General features: G+C 50.5%; 1 long non-coding RNA gene across 5 annotated transcripts in view; it reads left to right on the top strand.

Annotated features, from left to right (window-relative positions):
- Positions 1-2909: 2909 nt before the first annotated feature.
- Positions 2910-6371, top strand: part of LOC149123313 (uncharacterized) — a 271453-nt gene continuing 267991 nt past the window's right edge. For 4 of the 5 annotated variants that reach the window (XR_016215738.1, XR_016215741.1, XR_016215739.1 and 1 more), the window contains exon 1: positions 2910-3309. This is a non-coding gene — a long non-coding RNA (uncharacterized LOC149123313). Of the gene's footprint in view, positions 3881-6371 lie in introns of all 5 variants that reach the window. The other variant, XR_016215742.1, reaches the window with a different exon arrangement.

Raw genomic sequence — 6371 nt, 5'->3', positions numbered from 1 at the left:
TATTGACATGCATTTTAACCAGAGAAAGGTCAGGGATGGGGACAGCGCTGCTTGTTGGTATGACAGCCGACATTTACCTGAGCCTTCTCCATACACTGTGGTTTAAAATAATTTAGTAAAATAATTGTCATGATTGATTTTTATTTTCTTTTTGCACCCAGAGTTCACTGTTATTGCTCTCAGGCTAGGTAACTTTCAGAAGCTTAAATTTTCTTTTGATGGAAATTCATTTCTTAAGTTCTGGGTGGATGACAAACTTTGATTAAAATCACAAACTCTTTTACGATCCAGTGGCAAAAGCTGGTGAACCCAATTGCTGCTGACATATTCTTTGACCAACATCTGTTCACTGGGTGACATTAGAATAGCAGAAAATGAATGGTTGGGATTTTTTGAGTATAATCTTCTTACTTGTAAATCACATAGTTTCTGAGGATTTTCATGGGGTCTGCAGGAAAGTTAGCTGTCATCATAATCATAACAGCCATGGAGCTTTGCTTAATCGTTCTTTGCCCACCAACAGATGATCAGACCCTACGGAAAGGAGAAGAAAGGGCCATTCATGTTTGGAATGGTTTCCTACTTCCACTGATAAGAAAAGATGGGTACATTCGGAGACCAACACCTGCACTTAGATCCAAGGAAAGAAAGAAATGCCATAGAGGGCCAGGTAAGTACTTGGAAAAAGTACGAAACTTCAGTTCAACCACAGAAACTTTTATTGACCCCTACTTTGTGCCAGGTGCTTGTCAGAGATTCAAAGATGAGCTCCATATTTTGCATCGACCTGCTTGGCATCTCCCAGGAAGGAAGTAACACAGACTTACGTGTAGTGAGTGTTGGCTGACTTGTCCAGCCACCTGTCCATTCTTCCTTCCTATTTTCCATGGTATCATTGTTCTCCATTCTCGGGCTATCGGTTAGAGAGAGGCCGAGCCCCATTTCTGCTCCCAACTCCAGGGCTGGGCATGTGACCAGGCTGAGCCAATCAGCACAGCCAGAGGTTCAGGTACTCATGCCAGGAGCTAGGATTTCCCCTGTGATGGTGCCTACAGTTCAGCTGGGGAGTGTGCTGTGAAGAGCCAGGCTGGGGGCCTCCACACGTCTATTCCCACTTCCTCCTTAGTAACTAGCCCTCATTTTGAGCAGAGCACTCATTCCCTTGGAATCAAACCCTTGCTCTGCTGTCTTTCCCTTGAACACTTGGCCCTGTGAGTAATCAGGCCAATGAGGTGTAAGTGACAACGCCATGAACACGTCTGGAAGGCCCCTGAAACCATGTAGAGGTGGTGACAACTGTGCTTGCTCTCTCTGCCACCTGGCATGTGGATTTGAAGCCTGGAGCTCCAGCTGCTGCCCTGGGGAATGCAATACATAGTAGGCAGAACAACAGTCTCCCAAAGATGTCCTCACCCAAGCCCTGTGACTGTGTCACCTCCCATGGCAGAAGGAGCATGAGGACCGCAAGCTAAGGATCTTGAGATGGGGAGGTTGCTCAGGTGAGCTTCGTGTCATCAAAAAGAGCAAAGCAAGTGGGAAAGAGACTGAACAAGGAGAAGTGCAGCAGAAGCAGAGGCTGCAGTGGTTTGCCCTGAACGTGGAGGAAGGGCCGCGAGCGGAGGAACCCAGGCAGTTCACGGAGACTGAACAGGGACCAGGAGGAGCTGATTTTCTGCTGGAGCCTTCAGCAAGAACACAGCCTTATAACAACTGGTTGTGGGATGGGTATTGTTGTAGGATCCCATTTCAGAGTGCCTGTGTTCACATTTTGGCTCTCTTTTTTTAAAAAGATTTATTTGTTTATTTGAAAGTCAGAATTACACACAGAGAGAAGGAGAGGCAGAGAGAGAAGGAGAGAGAGAGAGAGAGAGAGAGATTTTCGATCCACTGGTTCACTCCCCAATTGGCCACAACAGCCAGAGCTGCGCCGACCCAAAGCCAGGAGCCAGGAGCTTCTTCTAGGTCTCCCACGTGGGTGCAGGGGCCCAAGGACTTGGGCCATCTTCCATTGCTTTCCCAGGCCGTAACAGAGAGCTGGATTGGAAGTGGAGCAACTGAACTCGAACCGGCGCCCATATGGGATGCAGGCACTGCAGGCAATGGCTTTTCCTGCTACGTCACAGCGCTGGCCCCGCAGACACCTGTTTCTTAGCCCTCTGAAACCTGCTTTGCGTTGTGACCCCCAGAACAGTAGGATAATAAACCTGTGTGGCTTTAAGCTGCCAGCTGATTAGTGATCTGTTCCAGCAACAAGGGAAACTGACAGAGAGATTTTTAATAAAAAAAATATTGTTTTCATTTATTTGAGAAGTAGAGTTACAGAGAGAGGGAGAGACAGAGAGAGGTCTTCCATCTGCTGGTTCACTCCTCAGATGGCCACAATAGCCGCAGCTGGGTGGATCTGAAGCCAGGCGCTTCCTCTTGGTTTCCCATGCAGGTACAGGGCCCAAGCATCTTCTACTGCTCTCCCAGGCCATCAGCAGGGAGCTGGATTGGAAGTGGAGCAGCAGGGACACAAACTGGCGCCCATCTGGGATGCTGGCGCCACGGGTGGAGACTTAGCCTACTGTGCCACATTGCCAGCCCCTGACACAGAGAGATCTTGAGAGGAGAGCCTGTGCTGGTTGGCGAGCAACAGGGTAGGATCGCTGTGCTGTGGTGTAACCACGCGGCGAACGTTTAGGTCACCTGTAATGCCGGCACCCACTCCTGCAAAGGAATGTTTCTCTCTCCCCTTTTAAAGATTGTCTTTTATTATTTGAAAGGCAGAATTACAGGGAGAGAGCGAGGGAGAGAGGGAGCGAGACGAGGGTGGGGCAAGAGAGAGAGAGAGAGAGAGAGGTCTTCTATCTGTTGGTTCACTCCCCAAATGGCTGCAATGGCCAGGCCGGCGCCAGGCGCCAGGCGCCAGGCGCCAGCAGCCAGGAGCTTGATCCTGGTCTCACGTGAGTGCCAGAGGCCCAAGCACGTGGGCCGTCTGCTGCTGCTTTCCCAGGTGCACTAGCACGTGGGCCGTCTGCTGCTGCTTTCCCAGGTGCACTAGCAGGGAGCTGGATCGGAAGTGGAGCAGTTGGGACACGGGGCGGCCTGGTGCCCACATGTGATGCTGGTGTCCAGGCGGCAGCGGAAACGTAGGCGCCACAGCGGAACTTCCGTCTCTCTAATCGCCGACCTCCTGCTTCCCGACTTCCCAGGATGCACCTGGCTCGCCCAGGACCAGGGCGCATGCTCAGACCCTTGATTGTCGCCCCAAGCCAGTACGGCCGGCCGCCTCAGGAGCGAGGCTTTCGCCACAGGCTGCGCTTCGAGGTAGCGGCTCCGGGTTTTTGTTTAGTTTTTCCCCCTTCTCTCTCGCGGGCGACCCTGGGGCGCACGCCGAGGGATATCTCTCCTCGGGGTGGCTCCCGCTCCTCACGGCGCGCCTGTTTGTTCTTCCCGCACCGGTAAACCCCGTGCCTGGCCTGCGTGCCGCTGGCCTCTGCTTGGAGCCTTCGCCTGCGGCGAGGCGACGCCGGACTAGAAATGCCCGCGCCCGCCGGCCCACGGCAACACAGGGAGCCCGGGCCGCCCTCGGTGCTGGTTCTGGACTTGCTTCGTGCCGGAGAGAAATGACGGCCGCCGCTCCGTGTTCTCAGATTCCGCGGGGGTCTGGCATCCATTACAGAGCTGTCCTCCTGTGCGCCGTGGTGCCTGCCCCACGGCCCCCTCCTTGACGGAACTGACCCGCACTCTCGCTCCGTGCCCTGCCCAGACCCCGGGCCCGGGACCGCCTCGATGCCCCCGGGGCCGCCGCCCTCAGACCAGACACTGCCCCGCGGAGCCGTGCACCTGCCGGCCTCCCTCCACGCGCAGCGAGGCGTGCTCCTGTCCCTGGGGAACCGTGAGTAGCTCGAAGTTTTCTTTCGATGGCGGAGACTTCTCTGGGCCGTTCCTCAGTCCAGACCTGGCACACTCAACCAGTAGCCCACATGCTAACCCGTACAGCGCGATGAACGGTTTCAAAAGCAAATACGGGAAGCCATGTTCCCGAGAGTGACGGTGCTTTGGAAAAATAAGCAGGGTGCTGTGACGGAGAGAGAGCAGATAAAGGTGGGGTCAAGGATCTGTGCGGCTGAAACCTGAACGCTACAGAGGCGGCTTTGGGGTGAAGGGTGGGACTGTCTGGGGCACATGGCCAGGAGCTGGATGGATTAGAAGGCCAGGTGGCCGGAGCATCAGGAGGAATGGAGAGAGGTGAGGTCAGGTGGCGCCAGACCGAGATAAGGAATTTGGCCTTTCTTCTAGGTGCTGTGGGAAGCCACGGGGGGGCTAAGTGGAAGCCATCGGCTCCGGTGTGCATTTTAAAGGGCTTGCTCTGGATATTGCTATTTTGAGCATGGGAAAAGCCGACCCACCATATGGCATGGTCCAATTCTGTCACACCAACTTCCGATGGTCCCTCCTGGGGCCTTAAAAATTATATTATAGCTGACTACTAACGTTCACAAGAATTATGATCTAGGACACCAGAGCAATACTGCTTTGCTTTGCGTGTGTGGTTTCTACATCAGATACAGTCTTTGCACGAGGCTGATAAATATGAGTACTTGGGAGTATTTTATGGATCAATGAAATATTAATGGGGCTGGAGGTACTTTAAGTTTATTTATAAAGCTGGGTCATCTATAGGTCAAATACCATTATAGCAAATGCAATTGTAATGAATATCTTTGATAAATTTGGTTTTTAAGTCCCAACTCATGTCCTACTTATTTCAAACAGTATGAGTGGTAAGACAGTAATTTCTTACATGTAACTCTGAAACCCCAAAAACAGCCTGAAGGCCCAAATTGGTTTATTTTAATTTTTAAAAGATTATTCATTTGATGGTCAAAATTGAACTAAATGTATATGAGAATATAGATGGTCTTTATTCACCCTGCTGAGTGGGCACATTCATGTTTCACTGTGGAAATATTGGGTTTAATTTATAGGAACTGTCCTACTTTCTTTGGGATTGTTACTTAATAGATCTGAACTGAATTCCCCAAGGTCCAACGGTACCTAAATTTTGAATAAATTCACCCTGAAGAGTTCCAGATGGGGGTTGTGGAACTCCACAACCATTCAGGGTCACTTCTTCATAACACAGGAGAAAAGCCTTTGAATCATAATTGATAATATTAGAAAATAGATGGAGATACTTAAGGAGTATACATGGAGAAATCACATAAATGAAAATTATATATATGTGGGGAGCAACTCGGACTAGACTGAGTTACTGGAATTAAGACTTATTCTATGCATCTGCTCTCCCACAATATGGCGCTGGGAGAGAAGTAAACAGCTTCTGCACAGCTGCCTCCAGTTCAACCAATAAACTGTAGGACTTGCTACTGATTGGAGGAGAGCAGCGTACTCGGCGTGTGGGCAGCCGAGTTAGGATTGGCGGAGGAGGACTATAAAGGAGGAGAGAGACGGCATGCACCAGGAACATCTAAGGGGAACATCTAAGGGAACACCTGTGCAGCCCCCAGAGAGCCGGCCGGCGGTGTGCCGCTCCCCTGCGGAAGTGGGGAATGTGGCCAGGGGGAACTGCCCTTCCACGGAGGTGGAAGGGATAGTAGCCAACCCGGGAAGAACCAGCAGCAAACCCGGGGAGGGCCGAGCAGACGAAAGAACAGCGCAGGGTCCTGTGTCGTTCCTCCACGAAGAGGGGGAGCGACATAATGGTGCCGTGACTCGGACATGAAGCCTAGGCAGGGTTCAGTGTTGCTCCTCCACGAAGAGGGGGAGCGACATATATACACTTGCTCATCCTGTTAATTTTATAAAAATATTTGGTTTGTGGATGGGGTGAAGATTTGGATTCTCCTATAAATTCTGTGAGATTTAGGGGACTAAGATGGTTTCTTCCTTGCATCTTCAGTATCTTTGCAAACCTGGAGAATAATAGCTACTCAATAAATATTTATGAAATGCAATTATTAAGTCAGCTGAGAAACCTGGGGATCAGAGGTTGGGTGAACTACCCAATTGCTGGATTTGGTGGACTGGAACTCAGGTCTTCGACACCCACCCCAGTGTGCTTTCTCCCTTAGCTGTCACGGTCTTGATGAAATGAAAAGAAATGGAAGGCTTTTCTGAGGTAATCAAAGGGATCTCAGCATAAAGGAGGAAGAGGAATGCAAGGGATTTCTGTTCCAATTAGACAAAGCTAACCAATCTGTGTAAATAGCCAAGGGCCTTGTTTCTAGATAAAAGAAGACTCTCTAATCAGTTCTAATCCAAGAGCATCCTTGGCAGTGAGAGATTGTAAAAGCAAAATATTCACTTTGAAAAATGAAACCCATTAAATTCAGGGTATTGTAATTTCCCATTGTGAGACTGTG

Source organism: Oryctolagus cuniculus, chromosome 11 (genome assembly GCF_051225735.1).
Source record: "Oryctolagus cuniculus isolate XC-2025 breed Fujian yellow rabbit chromosome 11, ASM5122573v1, whole genome shotgun sequence".
Taxonomy (NCBI): domain Eukaryota; kingdom Metazoa; phylum Chordata; class Mammalia; order Lagomorpha; family Leporidae; genus Oryctolagus; species Oryctolagus cuniculus.
This window is presented reverse-complemented; position numbering and strand designations above follow the sequence as displayed.